Consider the following 25797-nt stretch of genomic DNA (forward strand, 5'->3'; position numbering starts at 1 on the left):
ACAGACAAAATCAAACACTGTCAAAAAACGGTATATCAATGAAGATTCTAATGTACTTTTTAAAAAGGCCATCTCCTTGCTACCACCTCTAAACCCATGTTCTGCTGATGATCTTGTAGAAAACTTTGAAAGTCATAGATGTCATTGCACCTTATAAGGTTAAAACGATTTCCGGAAAGCAAAAGGCACCCTGGAGAAAAGCTGCTTCTGTAACAGCACAGAAAAAAGAATGCAGGAAGGTTGAACGCATCTGGCGTAAAACAAAACTTCATATTCACCATGATATCTATAAAGAGAGCCTCCGTGCCTACAATTTAGACTTAAAAAATGCTAGAGAAACATTTTTCTCCAATATCATTAAAACCAACACTAATAATGCAAAAACCCTATTTGCAACTGTTGACAGACTGACCAACCCCCAACACAAATTCCACCTGATCTCAATTCCACGCAGAAATGCAATGAGTTTGCAGCTTTTTATACTGATAAAATTGAAGGTATCAGACGCGCCATCAATATCTCCACTTCAAACCAAAATGTTGGACTACCACCCTGTTCAGGCAAAAATAACGTGGCAAGGATGGCATGCTTTAATGTTATAGACTCTCAAAATCTTGTGGAAACTGTGACACAACTAAAGACATCCACCTGTTGCCTTGATACTATACCTACCAACCTCTTTAAGAATGTTTTCGACTGCCTAGCAGCAGACATATTGCAGATAGTTAACAACTCTCTCCAGTCAGGCAATTTCCCAAAAGCTTTGAAAACTGCAGTTATTAAACCCCTTTTAAAAAAGCGGAGCCTAGATGCCTCTGTTATTAACAACTACAGACCAATATCAAATCTACCCTTCATAAGTAAAATCATTGAGAAAGTTGTCCTCCAGCAACTTAATCACTTCCTGGCATCAACTGGTTGCTATGACACCTTCCAATCAGGATTTCGACCCCTGCACAGCACGGAGACCGCCCTTATTAAAGTTGTAAACGACATCCGTCTTAACACAGACTCTGGCAAAATCTCAATACTAATGCTACTTGACCTCAGTGCTGCATTCGACACTGTAGACCATACATTACTTCTGGACAGGTTAGAAAACTGGGTGGGGCTTTCAGGCACCGTCTTAAATTGGTTCAGGTCCTACCTACAAAATAGGAACTACTTTGTTTCCATTGGCGACTTTGTATCAGAATCAACCAACGTGACATGTGGAGTCCCACAAGGTTCGATCTTAGGACCCTCTTTATTCAACATCTACATGCTCCCACTAGGGCAAATCATGCAAAATAACAATATTGACCATCATTGCTATGCTGATGACACGCAAATCTATGTATCGCTATCACCAAATGACTATCGGCCCATAGATCTGCTGTGCCAGTGCATTGAGCAAGTGAAAGAATGGATGTGCCGAAATTTCCTTCAACTAAATGAGGACAAAACAGAGATAATTGTATTTGGTTCTAAAACGGAAAGGCTTAAAGTAACCGAACACCTTCACTCTCTGTCCCTGAAAACCTCAATCAAAGCCAGAAATCTAGGGGTTATCATGGATTCAGATTTACATTTCGACAGTCACATCAAATCAGTTACAAAATCTGCATATTATCACCTTAAAAATGTAGCAAGACTTAGAGGGCTCATGTCCACCGAAGACTTACAAAAACTTGTACATGCCTTTATCACTAGTAAGCTTGATTACTGCAATGGTCTCCTTACAGGTCTCCCAAAACAAACTCTGAGGAAGCTTCAGCTTGTTCAGAATGCTGCTGCTAGAGTTCTTACAAAGACCAAAAAATTTGATCATATTACACCAATTCTTAAATCGTTACATTGGCTTCCTGTAGGTCAGAGAATTGACTTTAAAATCATGTTGCTAACCTATAAATCCCTACATGGTTTAGGCCCAAAATATTTAACTGATATGCTTCCACTACATCAGCCTTCTAGACCACTAAGATCCTCTGAGACCAATCTGTTAATTATCCCCAGAGTAAACACAAAACATGGGAAAGCAGGATTTAGTTACTATGCAACAAATAGCTGGAATAAACTCCCAGAGGATTTAAGACTTGCCCCAACTCTGAGCACCTTTAAAACAAGACTGAAGACTTTTATGTTTGCTATAGCTTTCTGCTAAATCTTAAATACATTTAACTTTGCCTTTATTTTCTATTTTAATACTAAAATGCCTTTTTCTATTTTATGTTTGCTTTAGCTTTCAGCTAAATATCTATTATTTTATTTTATTGCATGACAATGTTTATATGTGAAGCACTTTGAGTCTGCCTTGTGTATGAAAAGTGCTATATAAATAAAGTTGCCTTGCCTTGCCTTGCCTTACGTCTGGGGGTTATGTATGCTGTATGTTTGCAGGCATGTCTTGTTTGGTTCTGTTTTGTGGTGTTTTTGTCTCCCTCCTGTCACTTTTCGCAGATCTACCCCTGAGTTCATCAATCGCCCCACCTGTTCCTGATCAGCAATCAAGCTTCCCCTCACCTGATATATAGTCCCCTTTGTGTTCAGTTCAGGGGGCGGCTGTTTTTGGGGAGCAAGTGAGGACAGGAGGATACCCTGGGGTCTACATCTTGCATCACGTAGGTTTACCTATTGTTACAACCCTAGATTAGAGTGTGCACCACCCACTGTATTTTTGGGTGCCTAGCACCTGTCAAGGGGGGGGGGGGGGTTATTATTTCCTTTTGTTTACTTTGGTGCCACTGTTAGTCCTCCTTGACCCCCGGGTTGCTTGTTTTCTTTTGTAAATAAATATTATTGTGCGATACCTGGTTTCGCGGATTTGTGCCACTGCACCCTCACCCTACGTCTGTTGCCTTATGTTGCGCCCTTCAAATGAGTCACCACCAGGGGGCGTAACAACGATAATTTAAACACAAACACGGACTGGGTGATTTGCTACATTGGCAAATGCATCGATGACGTCGTGCCGCGGATTACTGTACGGACATTTCCCAATGAGAAGCCCTGGGTTAATGGGAAGTTCGAGCCAACCTTAAGACACGGACTGCTGCTTACAACTCAGGTGATTTGGAAGAATACAGCAAGTCCAGGTATGCGCTCCGGAGAGCTATTAACAGTGCTAAGAAACAATACAGGGACAGAATTGAGTCCAACTTTGAGGGCTCCAACTCAAGACACATGTGGACCGGACTCAGAACAATAACAGACTGTCAAGGGACAAAGAGTATGACTGAGGAAGTGTCTCCATCTCTTCCAGATGACCTTAACACATACTTTGCACGTTTTGAGAGCTACTCTCCAGCTGAGGAAGTACAGGTGGACCAGGACCCCTGCACACTAGTAATAACAAGGGCAGATGTGTGCAAATCCTTCAAAAGGATTAATCCACACAAGGCCCCTGGTCCTGATGGCATCCCTGGCCGGGCTCTCAGGGTGTGTGCAGATCAGCTGGCAGGTGTGTTTACAGACATCTTCAACAATTCACTGCTCCAGTCCGTGGTCCCCACATGTCTCAAAAAGTCCACCATCATTCCCATCCCCAAGAAGTCAAAAGCGTCCTGCCTCAACGACTACCGCCCAGTAGCACTCACCACCATCGTCATGAAGTGCTTCGAGCGGTTAGTCAAATCATTCATTACCTCCTCCCTCCCTGACTCACTGGACCCCCTGCAGTTTGCATACAGGGCAGACGACGCCATCCACACTGCCCTGTCCCACCTGGACCAGAGGAACACATGTGAGAAGGCTGTTCATTGACTACAGTTCAGCATTTAACACCATTGTGCCCTCCAAGCTCGCGGTGAAGCTCAGGGACCTCGGGCTCAACACCGCCCTTGGTGACTGGATCCTGAACTTCCTGACGGGCAGACCCCAGGCAGTGCGGATAGGAAAAGCCACATCATCCACCCTGACACTCAACACCGGCGCACCCCAGGGCTGCATGCTCAGCCCTCTCCTCTACTCCCTGTTCACATATGACTGCGTGGCCACACACAGCTCCAACACTATCGTCAAGTTTCCTGACGACACAACCGTCATCGGCCTGATCACCAACGGCGACGAGACGGCGTTCAGAGAGGAGGTGAGAGCCCTGACATCTTGGTGCCAGGACAACAACCTCCAGCTCATCCTCAGCAAAACTAAGGAGCTGATTGTGGACTACAGGAAGCGACAGGGAGCCGAGCACGCCCCCATCACTATCAACGGGACAACAGTGAAGAGAGTCAGCAGCCTCAAGTTGCTCTTCCTCCTGAGTCAGCAGCCTCAAGTTCGTCAAGTTCCACCACACCGACGCCATCACAAAGACGGAGAGACAGCGGCTCTTCTTCCTCCGCACACTGCGGAGGTTCAACATGGACTCCAGGATACTCTGCAACTTCTACAGGTGCACCATAGAGAGTATCCTGACCGGCTGCAGAGGATGGTGAAAGCTGCCCATCACATTACCAGGACGGAGCTGCCATCTATGGAAGACCTCTACACTCAGCGCTGCAGGAAAAACAATAACCGGATTATTAAAGACCCTCATCACCCCAGTAATAAACTTTTTCAGCTGCTCCCGTCTGGTAGAAGCTACCGCAGAATCCGGTCTCGCACCACCAGACTCAGGGACAGTGTCATCCCACAGGCCATACGACTACTGAACTCCTGGGCTACTTAGCTCACCCCTATAATCACTTTATAACTTGCCACTTTATAACTTGCCACTTTATACCAGTCGACATCTGGATAAACACGTCTGTTTACTTTTTACCTTTATTTAGTTTTGCATTTAGGTCTCTGCTCTCCTACTTGTGTTCCTCTTATACACTTGTATACACAAAATGGCAGACGAGAACCCAATAGCATGACAAGAGAAGCAGTTCAGGTGCAGAAACAGTGTTTTTTCCAAGCAGAGGTCAAACCAGGTAGTCAATCGGTGTAGCGAACAAATCCAGTAGGAGCAGGCAAAAGGGAAGGTCCAAAGTCCAAACAGGCAGGTAAATCCAGTAGCTAGGTCAATCCAGTAGGAGCAGGCAAAAAGGAAGGTCCAAAGTCCAAAAAGGCAGGTTGATACACGAGCAGGCAGGTTCAGGATCAGAATGATAAGACGCGGGAGAGCTGGGTAAACACACTAGACAATCTGGCAAAGAACTGAGGGAAATGGACCGGTACATATACTGAGGGGCTAATTAGCTGATGAGAAGCAGGTGAGTATGGGGGTGGGGCATGCCAGGTGAATGAAAACAGCAGGAAATGCAGAGCAGGAGGGAGTGGCAGAGTCTGAAATTACATGAGTTAAGGCCCATTCACACCCTACAGTAAATACGGATACGGACTGTTTCGTCCGGTCCCGGAGGTCTGTCAATGGGTCTGTCGCCTCTGAGCTTACGAATCCGGAGTGCTCCGGGTGAAACGGAGCAACACCACCGGTTATCGAGGCGGCAGTATAGAGTCCAAAGTCCAAAGCGAAAATAGATATGTATATATATATTGTATTTAACGTTTTATACTTATATTATACTATATACCTGACCTTTTCATTTTATTGTTCCCCTGCTTTGGCAATGAGTTGTAACTGGTCATTTAACAACATTTTGAGGAGATAATCTGCGGGTTGGTGAGGGGTGTCACATGCCACCGCCTAGGCCTACACTTTTTACACTTTCGGATTTCGGATGACACAAAGCAAAATCATCTCTACAGATGCCATGTTTGCGATTGTCGATGCCGTTAATTTGTGTCTCTTGTTTAAGTCTCAACTTTCCTACTTGTGTTTCTCATATACTTTCACTTTCTCTTATATTGCACTGTTGGAAGAGCCCAAGACTAAAGAATTTCATTGCCAGCAACTGCTATGTAATTGTTGTGCATATGACAATAAAACCATCTTGAATCTAGAATCTTGCATTAAACTAGGTAACACGGTAACTTTGGTAACACAGGAGGGCCAAAACACAACTCACTCATGCAATGCCATTATCAACCACTAGCTGAGCAATAACAAATTGTGGGGGAAGAACAAATAGAGTCAGAGTTTCTGAGGGTACATGTGAAAGCGTCTCTCCTCTGCTGCACCCACTCCACACTGTTTACAGAGCTGGTAGAATCTCTACCGCCCCCTCCCCCCAACTCCCCCACCCCCCTCAACCCCCCGGCAGAGCCTCTTCCTACCCCTCCCCCCCACACCCCCTGAACCCCCCGGCAGTCCTCTTTCAGGGTTTTAATCCCACACAGATATTGATATTTTTTACATTCACATTGCCTTGCATACACTACATTGGTCCATCTGCATTTACCCTGACTGCTTTTTATTGTATTTTGAATTTCACTCCTAATTCATGATAATCAGGCCTAATGCGATAGATTTATTTTAATTATTTAATTATTTATTTTCCATGATAATTCTTTTGTATTTTATTTTCTTATTTTTGAAACACTGTAAATGGCCAGTCTGCATTTACCCTGGCTGCTTTTTATTGTATTTTGAATTTCACCCGTTCTGGTCTGATCATTTTCCTGTATCAATTCCCACATGCAAACTCCAGTCCATTCCATTCATCCATCCATAAATAAACATTCAATCAGCAGATTTGTATCATGACGCATTCTCATTTTAGGCAAAGTATAAGACAATACTTTCTTAACAGTATAATTGTAACCATGATATAAATGGAGTCATTCAAGTAACAATATTCAAATATTAACATTGTTGGGTAAGACAGAATTTGGTTTTATCTGAATCCAGTGAAACAGATTGGTGGTTTTAGCTGATATTAAAACTTTCAGGTGTTTATATAAGTATGTTGTTAAAGTATTTGGCAGACGCTTTATTCCAAAGTGACATGCATAAAAATACATATAAAACAATCACTGTAAACATTATAATAATTAATAAAAGTACATACAAAATATCAATACAAAGTGTCAAGACAGAATAAACTCTGCTGCTGTAGCAACAGTCAGAGACATAGTCTATAAGGTAAGATATATACATATATAATGTATTCATACATTGTTTATGTAGGATATGTGGATATAGCCTAATCATATATTGTTTCTTCAACTTAAAAATAGCTGACCGGTTTTTTATTTCCCCTTCTTGGGGATTATGTTCCCAGTTTTGAGTGGAGCTGATCACCATTCCGAGATGGCGGCCCGCATCTCGTCAGCGCCAGTATGCAGTAGCATTCGATGCTCCTTTTAATATATAGGATGTAGCAAAAATCTTATGGCCCAAAACTGGCATGCCATTTTGGCAAAGCTTTGGAATGACGCATGGCCAAAGTTTGGGCCAAATTAGGTGTGCCAAAAGAAAAACAAAAGGAGGCCAAAATCTAGCCAAAACCAATTTTGGAATACCAAAATGTAGAAAGAAGTATCCCAAAGAGTGGCCGAAATCCCCAGAACCTTGCCAAAAAGAAGCCATAACTGACCCAAAGTGATCCCAAAGCTGACCCATAGTGAACCCATAACTGACCCAAATTGATCCCATAACTGACCCAAAGTGATCCCATAACTGACCCAAAGTGATCCCATAACTGACCCAAAGTGATCTCATAACTGACCCATAGTGATCCCATAACTGACCCAAAGTGATTCCATAACTCACCCAAACCTCATAAGTTGCATTGTTAATTTATGTTCTATGTGTATAATGCACAAATAATGAAACAAAATATTTGAAAGTAGTATCTTTTAATAGATTTAATCAGTTTGCTCCAGGTTTGGAGCCGGCTGGCGTTTTTTCCTCCCTCCCTCTCTATCCCCAGCCCAGTAAAACCATCGTTTGATGGCATTCGCAATCTGCACATCCGTTGCGGTTGAGCAGGATGGATTGCGCCTCACTGCATCTGAAATTGAAGACGTACACAAAGAAAGTTTGTGTCAGTGATTTTAACAGATATAACTGGATTTAAACAGCAATAATGTAATGCATGCTACAATCTTCTTCCCGCAAAGTTCCAACTGTAAGCATTGCCAATAGAACTCATCAGGTGGGAGATAGGTATCTCCCAGAAACATTTCAAAAGTGCTTTGAGTTCAGTTCAGACTGATGGTTTCAGCCTGGTAGAATCTGCATAGGTGCAGGAGCCTTTTGAGAAGATTTATCAGAGCCTAGAACAGGATTCTTGTGATAAAAAGTGATGAACAGTTAAAATGCTTACCCATCACTACTGCCTTCAGAAGTAGTTTCTCGAATGAAATCTTTCCATTCATCCCCCGCCATGAGATGTTCTTGGCAAGGTCATTTTTGATGGCCTGTTTGAGAATGCGCCACACTGTGTCCTTGGCATCAGCTCCCCCTGCCAATCCAAGAGTGATAATCTATACAAATAAAAACAAGAACCAGTAGCATTATTTATTCAAAAGGAAAGTTCCATTATTTGTATAAATCATTCAGCATTACCCTTAAGTGTTTCCCACAGACAGAAAGCAATGAGTGGTTCGTGAGGCGGAGTGGGACCCTTTTTCAGCCCGGGGGTTTCAGGCCAGATGCAAAGTCATCTGCGCAGATGAAGACGACGATGACGACGAGGACAAGGAAGAGTCCTGACGGGGGGGGAGGGAGAGAGACGAGTAGTCCTGAAGGGGAGGGGGGGGGGGATTCTGACAGCCGTGTTTCATATTAATCGCGTCTTTGTAGTTAAAAATAATTTTGAATTAACAATGATTTTGGCCAGGTGTTTTTCAGCACGGTAGCCTATATCATACTAAACTTTGGTAAAACGTCTTCTCTGTGCCAAAAATACCGCTGCTTCGGGACGGGTATTCCTTTGATAGGCGCGTTGAGCGGAGGAGCGGGCAAATCTGCTGTTTAGTGTACCCGCGCACCACTGGCATGAATGCGCGCTCGTCTCTGTGTGTGCGTGTTCGTGTGTGCGTATGCGTATGCGCCGTGTGTGAACGAGAATGTCAGCGAGAAAGAGTGCTATGAGGAGGTGAATGAACGGAATGATATTTAAATTAAAAAATCGCAAAAAAAAAGAAGCAGAATCAATTTGGCGCTCGGTGTTGATTCTGTGGCACTGCGCCACACATTGGTCTATGTATGGGAAACAAGAAAATCAAAAGCAGCTCACCAATTCCTGACGAAGGTCCCGCTGGCTTGCCAGGTCGCCCTCCAGGGCCTCCAGAGCCAGTTTATCCCCTAGCGGAAAATAGGCAGTATGCCTTGAGGTGGTGGACATCCTCTGACCTCCCTGGATGGGTCTGTGGAGGTCTTGGATCATGCGTATCATGGTCTTTTGCTGGTCCATCAGGATTTGTTGGTTAACCAACAGGTCACGCAGAAGAGCTGAAAAAGTAACATTAGTAGGCATATAAAAGGCTGTTTTAAATCCTCAACGCATGTATTTTTGGTGTACATTCATATTTATTTATTTATTTATGTATGTATTTATTTATCTATTAATTTGCACAGATACCTATCCATTAATCTATTCATCTATTCTATTCCAATGATATATATTCATATATATAGTGAATATATCACTCATATATCAAGTGAAGGCTGGAGGAGTGTAACACATTAATTCTTACTTCCACACATTTGATCACAACCTCTGATAGCATAATGGCCCTGCTGAGTCCCTGTCCCTGGACTGACAGACTGGCCCTGATCAGATGTCCCTACCATCTCCACTTCTGACCCTGACTCTGCCATGTCACCTCCACCATAACTCGTGCCAATTGCTTGGCGAAGGGTTGACCCCAGGGTCATTAAGTGCTGGAGCTGGGCGTAAAAATATATATATTTTAACACCTATGAATTGTTATTATTTCAACTTTCAACTTAATTTTCAATTATGATTGCCTAGTTTATTAGTGAACAACAATTTACATATTTTATCATCTATCATCTCCACTAAAAAGGCAACTTTTAAATTACCTTTTATTTAAAACTAAAGACTTAAATTACTTCTGCAATCCTACTACCTGAAAATCCTGAGGATCCTCATTGATCACAGGGACCTCATAACACCCACTCTGTGTGGGCTGCGCTGTTATGAAGCGCCTGATGTTGGACGGTCCAGAGATCGCAGGGGCCTTAGGGAGATTTTGGAAGGCCTGTTTCTTTGGAGGACTGGGGTCTTGATTTTCAAAGTCCAGTCGGACATGTCTACTTGGCCTTTATTAGAGACAGACAAAACAAAAGACAAATATACAAGTTCATAAAGAGACTGGCTTTGCACAAATATGTTGGAAGAAAAGGCAGTTTGAGATGCATAAAAGTCATACTTGATTTTTCTTTTGGGTCTGCGGTCTGTTGTTGGGTCTTCGGCCTCTGATGCCAAATCAGTCTGGTTTTGAGCCAGTGGCAGCTTCTGGCGACACTCCAGATAGTTATCTGTTGAACAGAACTCGTATTTCGGAATGTATTTATTGATATCAGTACTGATCAGTTGATTATTTAAGGATACATTCCTGAAGAAAAAAAAACCCTGGCATTGTCGAATAGACGCCAGAAATCTTGGGGCTCTTCCAGCTGCCTTATGGCCCGATTGACTCCCTCAGCCTTGTGGGGGGGCCACCTGCATGTCCCACTATTGTACCATTGCGTTGGCATAACCTCCACCTCCTCGGAATTGTCAAAGCAGACAACGGAATACATAGTAGCTGGTCTTCTGCATGAGAACAAAAATCAAACTCTGTTAACCAGTTTAACCCTACTGTCGCGTCAAATCAAAGCGCACTGGGAAATCATGCACAGCAACAGCCACAATCTCAGCTCCAAGTCTCAGCTCCAAACCTCCGAACCTGCAGGGGGCAGAGAGAAAGTCAGTGCGTGTGAGAAACCAAGCCCCGCCCTCACTGTGGCAGGCAATCACCTGCACGCCTGAACACCTGCATGGGAGGAAAAGTTTGTGAGAGAGAAGTTGAGAACAGAGGAAATCTTCCAGCAAACAATTAAAACAAAGAAAGACGCTCAGCTCATGATCAAAACAATGGAGACGCAACTGGTAGAGAAATGGACTTTCTTATTTAAATGAATATAAATATGTGAAATGTTGAAAAGGTATATTAAGGCATTACATCAGTACTTAAGTTGGAGTAGTAGCCTGTTTGTGCCTGTGTAGCAGGGTTAATGCTTCCCACTTGCCATTGCCAGCGAGATCCTTGCGCTGGCTGTGGTAGTGGGAGCCTTGGTTGGAGTGCTAGAGCTCCCCCTAGCGGAATGCGGGGGTTGTATTTTACGTTGCTGCCTCCTCTCCTCAGTCTACGTATACCCCGGCTGGGAGAGGTAGGTAGTCAGAGCAGTTAAACATGAATCCACACTTTGGCGATGTATTACGGGAGTCTAAATGTACATAATACTGTCTTAATACTTGGTTGCTTGTACATATATATTGTGTTGCTTGGAATCGGTAATTACTTTTAAATGGACTTTAGTCTCAGGATCGCTAGCTTGGCTACCATGTGCTTTGGTCGTAACTACTTAGCTAGCGTCGACTTCGCCATGAAAGTGTACTTCAGCTTGTCTTTCTCTCATGTTAGGCTGCCATTGTGAGGGTTCTCAACAAGCATTTTCCATGTTAAATATTCCAAAAGGTATGTCACCAAACGCCCATTCAAATATTTTGTGAGTCATTTGTTTAATGTGATATTTATTTTCATGTAAATGGTCAGTCTACGTATACCCCGGCTGGGAGGCTGCCATTGTGAGGGTTCTCAACAAGCATTTTCCATGTTAAATATTCCACCAGAATAAACGGCTGGCTGCCAATGGTTCCATCGTGGTCTCAATCACACAACGCAACGAGAGAGTACGCAACCGCTACACCTGATCAGTTGTTGCGTATGTAATTAACTTGAGTTGCATTGCAAAATGATAGTTTGTAAAATATCAGGCTTGATCTGAATGCTGACCGAAATTGTAAAGTAAAAGGCATCCTTATGTTTAACCAAAATCATACTTTGCTTGCTTATATTTGAAACCTTTAATTATTTGATGTGCTTTTGTAGGACTTTGTTGCTTATTTAACTGCAGAAGATGCAATGATTTGATTAGCAGTATCAAATGTCATGTGTTTAGTCTAAAACATATTTGATAATAATGCAATGTCTCTTTTTTCTTGTGATTTATGTTTGAAGGTTTTCAACCTAACAACCTAACTACACTATGCTATATGCACTTCACTTCTAAATAAAGAGGAAAAGGCAGAGAATTTGAGTTGTCCCTTGCGTCATTCCAAGTATTCGATCAAGCAGTTTTTCAAGTTTGGGCAAGAGCTGAGCACCTACTTTAAAACATCCAAGCAGAGTTCTGTAACATCCAGAGAAATTATACTGATATTCTAATGTACATTCATTGGATAGAATATTTAAAGAACGTTTAAACTCATAATAGTTACTAATAATAATAAATAATAAATATATAATATAATAATACAACTAATTGTAGCGCTTGTCTGGGGCCAGTACTGGAAAAAAACACTAAATATCTACCTAGATTTGAAGGAGAGGCAGCCCAAGAACCAAATAAAACAAGTTGAACAAATTACCAGTTTATTGCTTCACAATCGGTCATGCAACAACCACAATATAAAGCGATGAATGCAACAACCACAATATAAATCAATGAAAAATAAAAAAAAAAGAGAGATGGAAATCGTCAATCCTTTCAGTGTGTGTAATGTTCCAGGATATAGTCCATTTAGTGCAATGAAATGGGGTATGCTTGAAGGTTCCGCGAGTTCCGGGTCCTTATGTGTACTGTATCTCTATCTTACTACCTGTCTACCTGACGGGCAGGACTGGGGTCTGATGTCTTCTTGATAAGCGAATCAGGTTTGTTCTGGATCATACAGTTGGCCACACTGCATCCACGATCCGGTTTTGGCTCGCCATCTCAGCATTCAGATTCACCGGGTTCTGATTCTTCTAGTGTGCACATAAAACCAATCTGAGTTTCCCGTGTCAGATATTCTATTGCAATCACTTCAGTTGACACTCTCAAGTTGGACGTCTAGTTGGAAATTAACCTTATTAGTATAATTGCATGTAAACTATGATAATATTTTGAGTGTTTTATCTGTTATTTCATACCGAAATCTAGGAGCTTCTTTCAACACGTTTCATGGGAAACTTTGCGAGGAAAAAGGGTTTCTAATTCGTGGGGACTTCCCTTGAATGGCACGCTTAGTGCGCCCACTTTAGGCAATAAATTTAACTACACCTGAGATTAGTAGCCCTAATTTCATGAGGGTTACATAATAAACAAACTAACAAACAAACAAAATCTTCTCTTCCAGCCATATTTGGAGTTCGTAGTCAACAAAAGGTACGCAGAAGCGAGTGTCGCCCATCAAGCAACGCAAGGACGTATACTGCGTAGTTCTAGCCTACAAATTGGCGTAGCAAAATGTGATTGTGAATGGGCTCGTCAACAAGTGCGTTAGCGTTGCTCGCAATGACAGGTATCGTCGCTTTATTTAAGAGATTGGCGGACTGCCAAGAGAGCAAGATCCGTAAACCAGGAGTTAGAAGCAAGTTGGGCCAACGGATTTGCAACTTTATGGTTGGGGTTATTTGTTATGCACATATTTTTTTTTAACTGTCTCTGCATATTTCCCACGGCCCGCTTATTAGCCTAGCCTGCTCGACTTTAATCGACATAGGTTTCGAAGGTAGCGCGGATAGACTCGGGATTTACCATAGCCTACCGTAGCCTTATCTAAAACACCTTTATGCACGTTAATTGCAAGGCGTATTATCCACGAGAAATAGGCTACAATATATTCTAGCTAGAAAGGAAATAATGATCGGCTCGCTTCATTTGCCTTCTCTATATCCAATCATAGATCTACATCCATTTTGTCATTCAGCAGACGCTTTAACGTGTATGACTAGGGCGTTTCAAACAGATAAAACGACTATGAGTGACTTGATATGAGCAATAACAATACATTTTCTTAGAAAGAGAATAAATGTAGGCTATGCAACTTACCTTAAGTTATCACGCTGGCAGACTGATGTTGGGGGGCTCTTTTCTGGGCATGGATCTTCGAAATTCCCGCTCTTGGCGCAGCCTTATGGCAAGCCGGATAGATGTCAAAGCGCACCCGTAAGTCATGAAATGCAGTCTCGCTCATCACCTTGTCGGCTGGTTAAGCAGACATAAGCCATAAGCGCACCCGAAGTCATGAGATGCAGTCCCGCTCATCACCTTGTCGGCTGGTTAACCAGATAAGCCATAACTCAGCCAGAATTACTTGGCGCCCATTATTTATTATGGCAGATCATTAAGCCACAGGTCACCCAAACATCTTAGAGGAGCTATATCATTTGCCAAAACAAGCCCAAAGAGGCCAAATGTATGCCTAAACAAAGCCAAAATGATTTGCTATCTGGGTATCGTCAAGCCCCCCTTTTTGGTTGAGTCATTAAATGAGTTACGCAGGACTGTAAAGTCCAGCTGGACGGCTGGCAGCTATAGCCATTGCGCTACGGAAACTTGTCCAGGCGTCGCTCTGACTCAAACACAAGACTGCAAGTTGTGCACTTCCCTGTCTCTCTCTCTCTCTCTCTCTCTCTCTGTCTCTCTCTCTCTATGTTAAATCTTGCCCTCTCTCTCTCGCGCTCTCTCACTCTCTCTCTCTATGTCAATCTTGCCCGCTCTCTCACTTTCCATCCTCCCTCTCTCTCTTTATATCTCGAGCTCTCCCCTTCTCCATCATGTGCTGGTCTTTTTTTAGATTTACAGTGGCGTCTCCGTCGTGACCCTTGCTCTGCTGGTGCCAATGAAGGGCCTGTAAAGTTAATGGGACTGATCCAATCTTTTCTTGTTACAAACATTACTTGCGCACACACACACACACACACACACACACACACACACACACACACACACACACACACACACACACACACACACACTTTCTCATTCCCTTCTATATTATTTCTCTGCCCCTGTCGGGCTGTCTTCCTCTCCCAAATATACACCCCTATAAGCAGCCACATAGCACACACACCTAAAAAGAGCAGAGCACAGTAGAACATTAAGCTTATTAGAGTTCCTAATTAGAATATGCAGAGCAATAATCTTTGGTAAGAACCCTGAAAAGGATGTTGCAGTCTGGAGCATGTAACTGCAGTCTGCAATGCATTTCAAACCCAATTCCCAGTTTGTTAACATGATAATGTCCTAATTGGTTAATGAACGAATTTACACTTTAAAGATAAAATCACAGTACTCACATTGGTAATTAGTATTCAAGCATTTACATTCAGTAGTACTTAAGTGGACCACTTCACCGAAGCGACTAACTAAGTGAGGACAATCATAGTATTCAATAAATATTGGAGTAACAGCACAAGGGCTGCGCAGGCAAGTTTCTCTAAAGTATCTTGACTGATTACAGGACTGCTATCGGAATACCAGAACAGGTGGAGATCTTTTTTCATTACTTTATTATTGATGGTTGTCAAGTGCTTAACAGCAATGCATGGCATCAACATTACTATGTGGTGTGTTCTACATTGAGCAGCCTAGTTCTACATTGTAGTCTGCCTCAGCATCTAAAGTATATATTTTTCAGTTTCCAAGTGTATGATATGTAGATGGAAAAAAACAGGACTCCACAAATCCTGTCAAATGGCTTCTCTTTCTTCCAGAAATTTCCATTCTCTGATTTTTCATCTTCCTCTCCACGCCCATCCCTCTCTGTCTATCTCTCTCACGGTGTCTCTCTATCGGATGGCACTCTCTCTAATCCCCGCTGACATCAAATCCCACTGTGGTACAGAAGTCCTGGCGGTGGTGAATCCATAATTCATCCATGTGTTACCACACGCTGCTGAATCTTTCCCTCTGACATGTTTAATAAGAGCTGCCCTCCCTCCCCTCCCCTCCCTCCCCTCCCTGCCCTCCCCTCCTCCCGCCCCACGGAGGTGCCTCGGGGGGGATCAGTCTGACCCGTGAGCCCTTCTTTGGATCGGATCAATCGACGTTGACTCGGATCGACGTTGTGTCAGCTGAGTCTGGGGTCTTGTAGCAGCTGCTACAGAAGTGCTGCGGTGGCTGGCGTTGTGGGGACACACACATTGGTTGTTTAGAGAGTGAGGGGGCGGAGGGTTTGGGGCTTGACAGACGGCAGCTGAATGCTCAGTCAGTTTAGGAAGTGTGATCCGGCAGCCGTGATAACGAGCAATGGGATGGTAATAAGATGTAATGGGTGTTAATGGGGTGTCGGAGACGGTAAGACCCTGGGTTAATGTATGATCGGACAGGACAGAGATGGACGCACACACTGACACACACACACACACACACACACACACACACACACACACACACACACACACACACACACCTGCAAGCATGTGTGCATGTGCATGTGAGGCTTGTGTGTGTGAGTATGTGTGTATGTGTGTGTGTGTCTGCACACTTCCAGAAGTAGAGCTTAGATGCCCTTAATGAGATCTGAGTTGGTGTTACCTGGGAGGAGGCCTTTGATGAAATTTGTGCAGAAAGAGAAAATATCCTGTTGGGTTTGTGCGTGTGTGTTTGTGTTTGTGTGTGTGTGAAAAAAAATAAAATGGAGGAAACAGTGAAAGAAGAAGAGAGAGAAGGAAAGCAAGAGAGAGAGAATGGGAGAGAAAGCGAGAGAGTGAAAGAGGGCAAGGGAGAAAGAGAGCAAGAAAGAAAGGGAAAGAAACAGGAGAAAGAAGGAGTGGGAAAGAAAGAGAGTGAGAGACTGCAAGGGAGAGAGAGAGGGAAAGTAATCGGAGGAGAGAGAGAAAGAGAGAGATAGGAAAGCTAGAGTAGTGAGAAGTGACAGGGAGCATAAGGGAGGACATTTATTTTTAATCGAGAGGAAAAGTCTCTGTTCACTGCAAAGAGGAGAGCAGATACTGGAGATAAGATGGTTACACAGATCTACCTATTCACAGATTCTATGAACTCTGTACCCAATACACACACACACACACACACATACCACCACCACTTCTGCCAAGCCTTGCCGACACACAACAAGAGAAGAAATGAGCTGATGACTGGTCTCTACTCAGTCATCAGCTAGAGAGAAGATAGAGAGGAGAGAGGGAAAGAGAAGGATGGCAAATTGAAAAAAAAAAGCGGACTTCAAGTAAAAAGGTTTGAGAGGTTAAAGAGAAAGAGAGAAGCAGATATCCTTATCGATGTGTCATTTCATCAAGACAATTTAATTTGTGGCTCGGTATTAATGTCTGCAGGACTTAATAATTTGAATTACATCCACACCAAGGCAGCACATTGGAAACAGAACCCCTGCATTCAGCTATCTATGTGGCAAAGCAAAAAATACAAATAGTGTATGCTCGAGCCGTTTGGCATTCTGGGGACCATCAAAGAAAATAACCAAATCCCTCATGACGACGTCCTGATGTTTACATTGTTCACGTTTAAAGGAAAGCATATCTGTCACTGTAATGATGTGTGTTTTGTTCCACTAAATTGGTCTGAATGAGGGTGTTTGAGTTGTAAGTACAGGCCGTTACATCTGCCTAGAGAACACGTTGTTATCGAGAGGCTCCTCGGATGTCTTCTCCAGCGGGAACAACAGCGGGAACAACAACCAGGGGAACAACTAATGCTCATACTTCCAGGTGGTGGTTTGGCAACAAACAGCCGTTCATTAATCGCATTGTTTCCACCACACTTAAGCAGGGACCCCCCCAAGGTGTGCGGCAACTCACAGAGGGATCAGAGCTGCCCCAGAAGGGTCGCGTAAGGTCGTACTGACAGTAACCTGATGGGATTCCAGTTGTGAACATTAAAGGAGATAGGAGTTTCATGATCCCCGCAGGGCGGCCTCCTCTCTGCCCCGCTATTATCTCCCTCCCCGAATCGGAGCTCCCAATTGGACGCCTACGCCTCAACGCCCAGGATTCAGGGTTTGAGGGGTACACTACACCACAAACAAGCACACACACACACATTATAGTGAGATGCAAATACAATGTAGATATTAGCAGCGCATAATCACACACACACACACACACACACACACACACACACACACACACGCACAATCATATGAAAAATATGCATGCAAATGACCATACACGTACACACACATACATACATGCCTTTATGAAAACACATACACACGCACACACATACAATGAGAGGGATGCAAAAGTTGTAGAAATACACAACACACACACACAGACATCACACCTATAAACACAGAAACAAATACACAGGCACAGACACACACACACATAAGGCTGTGCGTCCTATTTCAGGATGCTGTCAGCAGAGGGAAAGAGGCGAAGGGAAACACAGGATGAATTCTCCTCCTCCTCATTCCATCACGCTGCCTTGACACCCCTATTTACCTGGCCCATCTGTCTCTCCTCTGACTTTCTCCTATCTCTCCTGTCTTCAGTCACACACCCCCACAACCACACACACACACACACACACACACACACACACACACACACACACACAAATACACACACACACACAGAAAAGTGTGGGTGTGGTTGTTGGGGTGTGTGAGGGTATTTGTGAGACTGGGTGTGTTAACCATCATGCAGGCCATCAGCATTCCCCCCTCTCTCCCTGTGTTGTTAAGACAGGATAGAACACGGCCTGGTCAGACCAAGCGTGGCCCATCAGGGGAACCACTATGAACCACACTAGACGGCGCTTAATGAGACCTTCCAGTGGCGTTGGCCTTTCTCGCCATCCCAGGCTTGATCTGAATGCGCCCTCCAACACCCTTACACCTTTTCCTTTCATCTATTTCAGGCCCACAAATCATTTGTATCCTGTCTCACTCTTGTCGCCCCCACCCCACCCCCACCCATACCCTACCCGGTGCGCTAGGTGTGTCTGATGGCTTCTCACCACACACCTCTACACAGCCCCACCACAGCTATATCCTCTTCCAGAGAGGAGGGGGACACTTTCATTTGGGGAAACAAACAGCGCACCATCAGATTCTCCAACCTCATTTCTTCCCTGAGAGAAGCGTCTCCTATCTTTTCTTTTCTTTCTAGGGAGGGGAGTCCGTACACACACACACACACACACACACACACACACACACGCACACGCACACGCACACGCACACCCACACATCGGTTTGAGAGAAAATGCAGGTTTACAACAACACAAATGGTCTCTGTCTCCCGTCTTTCGCTTTACCACCCAGGGCCATGTGGTCATGCATTTTCTCTATATTTGATTTGGAAAGTTCGGTCTCCCAGGTTTTCTATGATCCGTAACGGAGGGAAATAAAGCAGGCAGGTACAGAGACAGAAGAGAAATTGGCGATTTTGGAGCCCAGGCGTCCAGCGGTGAGCTGTGACAACCACTCCAATAACCTCAAATTGAACACAAACATGTTGCATATTGACGTATCGTTGTTGGCAAAAGCAGATTTGAAATCGATTTCTCTCTTTCTCTTTAAGGAAGTCTCTGGAATCTCTCCCATTAACAGCATTTTTTCCTTTCAGATTCTTTGTCTACTGGATTACATTTGAGTGGTATTCTTAAAAATATATTGTACCATGCAGTCAAAAAGAACATAAAAGAAGGTTATTCAAGGTTAAGTTTATGTTTCTACTGTGTGCTTCAGGCAAAGCCGACAGTATAAGTCAGTCAGCAGAGGTCCAAGTCCAGGAGCTGTTAACAGGGGCCAGCAGCAGCAAGTAGAAATGGCAAAAACAGATCAACTCTGATCAAGCTGATTCTGTATTGCAGAAACAAGACGCTTGCAAACCATGACAAAGAAATAACGTTGGCACAATGAAAGTCCGATTTTATTTTATTTTGTCCTCATAACCTGGTTAATCAGATTTATTTCAATTTTGTGTACAGCTGTCATGAAGGTTTGACATTAAACAAGCAGATGGATAAATGTATTTTGTAAACGTCTGCCTTCTGTAGTTCTACCTAAATGCAGGCAACACTAACTCAAAATTCCCATGGCAACTCTGTAAAGATGTGGCATGGGATTTTGACAGCGTGTGTGTGTGTGTGTGTGTGTGTGTGTGTGTGTGTGTGTGTGTGTGTGTGTGTGTGTGTGTGTGTGTGTGTGTGTTGGGGAAGTGTTGCATGTGTGTCTTTTGGAAAGGCTTGACAGGCTACTGATGGGCTAACATCATTTTCCCAGACAGTCCATCTTCTACCCCTTTCTGAAAAATGACCGTACACGGAGACACAAGTATACACACAAACACACCCAAACACATACACACACCCACAAGCAAGCACATACCCACAGGCACACACACACAGGCACGGTTAGTATAATTAGATATGTTTAAGAAGCCTCATTGGGGTTTCAGACCATTAATTAATTAACTGTTACAGCTCAACATTTGTATCAGTTGTACTGATCAAACCAGAAATAAAGATTGAGAACATTGTGTTTGATGGAGAGAGCATTGATGGCCTCCCTTGATTTGAAACTAAGAGGGCGGGCGGGTTGTTGGGAGGGGCTGAGGCTGTGTTCTGAGCACCCATCAGAACGCAGGACATCAATCCACTCGATACAGCAGTGAGGTCAGATCGAGGCGCCACTGTTACTCCACTTTAGATCCCATGCCACCATCAGTCTGTCACCTTCTTACCACCTCCTGCTGTTTTTCAATCTCCTCTCTCCAACACACATAATATATATCCAACTGAAAGACACATCCCACTTCGGCTCGGCCACTGTTTTACCGGGCTCGTTGCTGCACTGCATCCATTTTACGAGTGTGTGTGTGTGTGTGTGTGTGTGTGTGTGTGTGTGTGTGTGTGTGTGTGTGTGTGTGCATGTGCTTGTGTGTGTGTGTGTGTGTGTGTGTGCGTGTGTGTGTGTGTGTGCCCTTGCAATGTATTTTATAAATGCGGACACACATAAAGACATTGAAATGTGTGTTTGAGTGTGAGTGTGTCTGCATGGGTATACATAATGCACTCAAACCGTGACTTCTCTGCATGCAAACCTAATTAATACTAATTGACGTGACAGTGGCCTGTGTACGTGTAAGTGTGTGTGTGTGTGTGTGTGTGTGTGTGTGTGTGTGTGTGTTTGTGTGCACGTGTGTGTGTGTGTGTGTGTGTGTGTGTGTGTGTGTGTGTGTGTGTGTGTGTGTGTGTGTGTGTGTGTGTGTATATGTGCCTGCATAAAAATGGGCATGGGAGGATGATTTAATTAAGGCAGTAGATAGAGCAGGTGACTTGGGTTAATATCCTATATGCACTCTGCTCTCCTCTGGACATCGTAATTGCTTGGAGCACATTAAGACCTCTATTGACTGTGATGGCCTTTTAAGACATTACATTTCAGCTGCTTAGTATCAGACAGGAGCCAGCATAGCCAGCTTTCCATACTGTCCTCTATCTTTAATGTATTTTCTCATTGTCTTAAACCATCTTAGCAATTGGTTTATTGCTCACCTCCTCCACCTTCTTCTTATTCTTCCTCTTCTCCCTCTTATTCTTCTTTTTTCATCATCTCCTCCTCCTCTTCCTCCCCTCCACCCTCCCCTGCAGCTGGGCTACTCCTTGCCTTTATCTGCATAATTGGATGCCCTGTAAAAAAAATAAAAAATAAGTACTTCCACCTCAATGGTGTGGGCTTGCTTGATGAAGCTTGATTGACAGGTGATTAACTCCTCGTAACCCATGGAATAACTACATCCTTTCGAATGGCAGGTACAATCGAATTGGAGCCTGGAGATCTCTCTCTAAACTACTTTATGAATTAAATAAGTCGTCAGGTCCAGATATGTATGTAAATATTAATATATATTCTGATATGTTTATATATAGAGATAGAATCATGTATATCAGTCCTCTCTCAACACCTCTGTCAGCAGGCTTTCTGCTGTAGGTCTTAATGAGGATGGAGGTGAAGAGAAGGAGTTATTAAAAAGTCCTCACTTCTTCTCCTGGGAACACTAAAGAGGAATTATATGCAACAAAGTGCACTTACATTCTGGACTGGAGTTATTTCACATTTCACTTAATATACATAAATCCACAGGGCAGCAGTGAGAATGTGGGGAGCCGTGGGAATCAGTTTTTCTCTGGGAACAATCACGCTGAGGAGGAATATCTTTATATTTATATTCTGTACATGTAACATGTGTAGATTGGGTGGGGTGGAGTAATGTGTCACAGGAGATGGAAGCAGTGGCGAGTGTAAGGGCGTGAAGGGGGGTGTTGGTTGGGGTTTGGGCGGGGCAGGGCGGGGCAGGAGGAAGACGGCGGTGGGTGATAGAGCAACACATTCTCACTCCGAGCGCGTAGATTTTTGATGAACGGTCAGTGACTTTGGCTTCAGTTTCTGACGCAAAAGGGTACCCTTGTGCTTCTTTTTTCGACGCATGGGGTTTTTAACTCGTTACAATGTAACCCCTTCACGGGGGACCCGATGGCTGCACATAGAGACGCTATGAGCATTCATCCCATTGGCTAACGGAGGACCTTGCGCTTCTTTTTTCGACGCAGGGGGTTTTCCACTCATTACAATGTAATCCCTCCACGGCAATATATGAAGCTATGAGCATTCATCCCATTGGCTAACGGAAGAGCCGATGGCTGCACATAGAGACACTATGAGCATTCATCCCATTGGCTAACGGAGGACCATGTGCTTCTTTTTTCGACACAGGGGTTTTTCCACTCATTGCAATGTAATCCCTCCACGGCAAAATATGAAGCTATGAGCATTCATCCCATGGGTAACGGACATTAACGGCGATTTTACAGTGAAATCTGTGACATTCCTCAACACAACTACACCAACGTGTCCTTGTTAATTACACAACATGTATGGGTTAAGGCTATGGGCATCAGTTGTCCTGTTTTGTGCTTTGATTGAGAGAAACAATCGTTTATTTGATCAGTGTTGGGTAGCTGAGGTCGTTGCTATAGAGACCACGTCCGTCCGCTTTTTTTGACAACTGACAGAGCAACCCTTTGTCATCAAAACTACGTTCCCAGAGAACTATTCGGCATTCTCAATTACGTTTGTCTAAAAAACGTATTTTGTCCGTGATTACGTTTTATTGAACACATATTAAAAACAAGCCATTTATTTACCGTGTTACTATGGCAGAATAAAGAATAAATTCATGCATTATCATTCAACTTGAACATGTGTTTTTACAGTGTAGAGTGGTGGAGGGATGACGTCGGTTGGCCAACCCGGAAGTGAGTGTCGCCCTGGGTTCCCTTGACAAAAAGCCAACGGGTTTTTCCATTGGATTTTGGATTATTGCAGAAAAATTAGCATCTTTGAAGCACCTCCTCAAAAACTGAAAATAAATAAATAAATAAAAATAACCAATGCATTCTGAATGGGAGTGTTTCTCCAATTTTTCCATGCTCCACAGAACGAAATGTAAACCCATGCAAATAAAGATTTCATGGTCACAATAATTTAAATATCATTAATCTCCTGAGTTTGTAGGGTGGTATTCTATTTTTTTCAACGGGGCTGCATCCAGTCACTTGACCGTCATGGTTGCTATGGTGGTTGCTATCGACCGCCCCCTCTAATACAAACCACGCGGCAAAGGAGCTGCCGTCAATTGTGTTGTTTTTGTCGTAAACTAGGGTTGGATGTTTAAAAAATAGACAGATATTCCAAGGTATCCTTAAAAGGCAGCTTGGATGTTTTTATTTTCTGCAGTTTAGACTTCTTCTATAACCTATTTTTGAAAGCAAAACACTAAGCTCATTGATTTAACGAGGCAGGGTTATTTGAAACAATTTATTAAATAAATATTTGTGAGAGGTCATTCCTTCTCCTGAGTTTGCTTCCTATTTATGTCTAGTGTACACCCCTACTGTCCACAAGCATCCCCCCCCTCCCCATATGGATTTGGAGAATTGTTGCCACGTCCCAGTGGTGGAGGTATCATATACCTATATGAAATAGGGCATTCAATTATAGCCTACTACAATGATCAATTAGGAGGCCGAAGCCCTAAAGGAAGTGATGCAATAGGTGACTGAGTCTACAACATTTAAGTAAGCTGTACCTTGGTGTCTCTTATATATCAAAGGGGGTCTCAAAGGACGCCTACGCTTCAACCTGTGGCTCCAGCCCTACAGGAAATGACTCGGCAAGTGCTCCATCTCGTAGCACCTCAACCAGCGGCTCGCTTGCAAGATTTTGGCCTGAAGTTCTTCCCAGACCTACACCCTAGCCATCCAACATGCAGATCTGAGAATCAGGCCTCTCTTTAATAATGACAAAAAGTTATGAGAGAAATACACATTAACTTTTTGTTATCTCATAAGCGGCGTGGTGCCGGCTCCTTTTGACCTTTTGACCCCAGACTATATTGCCGTGGAGGGATTACATTGCAATGAGTGGAAACCCCCCTGCGTCGAAAAAAGAAGCACATGGTCCTCCGTTAGCCAATGGGATGAATGCTCATAGCGTCTCTATGTGCAGCCATCGGCTCTTCCGTTAGCCAATGGGATGAATGCTCATAGCTTCATATATTGCCGCGGAGGGATTACATTGTAATGAATGGAAAACCCCCTGCGTCGAAAAAAGAAGCGCAAGGTCCTCCGTTAACCAATGGGATGAATGCTCATAGCGTCTCTATGTGCAGCCATCGGGTCCCCCGTGAAGGGGTTACATTGTAACGAGTTGAAAACCCCATGCGTCGAAAAAAGAAGCACAAGGGTACCCTTTTGCGTCAGAAACTGAAGCCAAAGTCACTGACCGTTCATCAAAAATCTACGCGCTCAGAGTGAGAATGTGTTGGATAGAGCGAGTGGAAAAAGATTAGAGAGGGGCTGCTGTCTCCTCGATTACATGGGAGAGGAGAGAGGGAGCGGAGCCAAAAGGTGCAGCAGATACATCCTATGTACAGAGATAAATTATGCCGTATCTGAATGGATCATGGCTGCGTGCTGTCCCTCTGAAACATGTACATCTTGACAACACTCTCTCACACACACAAAAACACGCACACAAAAACAAACACACGCACACACACACGCACACATAGATGTACATCCACATGCATGTATACACACACAAATCCCCATTTATGACTATCCACACACACATACACACACACATTCATGCATAATCCTATGTGCATATAATCTCTCGATCTCCCCCTCACTTTTCCCACCAGTTGGCTGGTTTCCTAGAGATGTCAATCAGCTCATATCTGTCCATTATTATGAATTAAGATGTACAGCTACAGAGCCCATGTCCTAGGACGGTTGAGAAAACGTCTTCGTCCAGTTGTGATGCTTCATCACAATGCAGATGATGACAAGGGTGGGCCACAATTCATTTGTTAATATAACACTATCCAGCTAATGAGAAATCAAGTGGCTTCACTTTTCACATGGATCCCATCATGCCCACTCATGTTAATAAGGCAGGATGTCACAGCGTTGATTTAGTTCATGATTTCTCAACGGGGGCGGTAGGCCTACTCGGGGGGCGTTCGCACAACCTAGGGAACGTTGGGAACGTGATTCCATTTTTGGGAATCACGTTGAAAGAATAGGCTACTGAAATAAATAGCCTATTTTCATTTATTGGTTTCTAACCCCTCTACCGTCTCAGCTACTTTTTACTGTCTATGCACAGTGGAACCGTGATAATACAGCGCGGTTCGGTCATGCACACGCCCGGACTCCCGTTACATCAGCTATCGTCATGATCTCTATAGTAACGACGATAAACGTAACCCATGTTTGCGGGTTAACAGTTCAATAACCAACACAACACATGGCCGATATCAAAATTTGTTTCATAGCCCGTTTTCCTCCTTCCTCTTGTTCAGTTCCAGCTGCTCTGAGCGTAGTCCCACGAAAAGGCTGTTGCATTTCAAACACAAAATATATAGGCCTTATTA

At 43.6% G+C, this 25797-nt stretch overlaps 1 protein-coding gene and 1 long non-coding RNA gene across 3 annotated transcripts in view; both read right to left on the reverse strand.

Annotated features, from left to right (window-relative positions):
* The window catches only part of LOC132458747 (serum amyloid P-component-like), a 197667-nt gene that overhangs the window by 32034 nt on the left and 139836 nt on the right, over nucleotides 1-25797 (reverse strand). The window lies entirely within an intron of this gene.
* On the reverse strand, nucleotides 6178-14472 carry LOC132459256 (uncharacterized). 2 transcript variants are annotated; one of them, XR_009526178.1, is made up of 7 exons: nucleotides 13916-14472; nucleotides 11750-12849; nucleotides 10207-11037; nucleotides 9904-10096; nucleotides 9048-9262; nucleotides 8133-8292; nucleotides 6178-7817 (listed from the first exon to the last, which is right to left on the reverse strand). It is a non-coding gene; the product is annotated as an uncharacterized LOC132459256 (long non-coding RNA). The 2 variants fall into 2 exon arrangements; XR_009526179.1 differs by lacking the exon at nucleotides 11750-12849 and having other exon boundaries at nucleotides 10207-10725.

The sequence above is a fragment of the Gadus macrocephalus genome, chromosome 6 (assembly GCF_031168955.1).
Source record: "Gadus macrocephalus chromosome 6, ASM3116895v1".
Classification (NCBI taxonomy): Eukaryota; Metazoa; Chordata; class Actinopteri; order Gadiformes; family Gadidae; genus Gadus; species Gadus macrocephalus.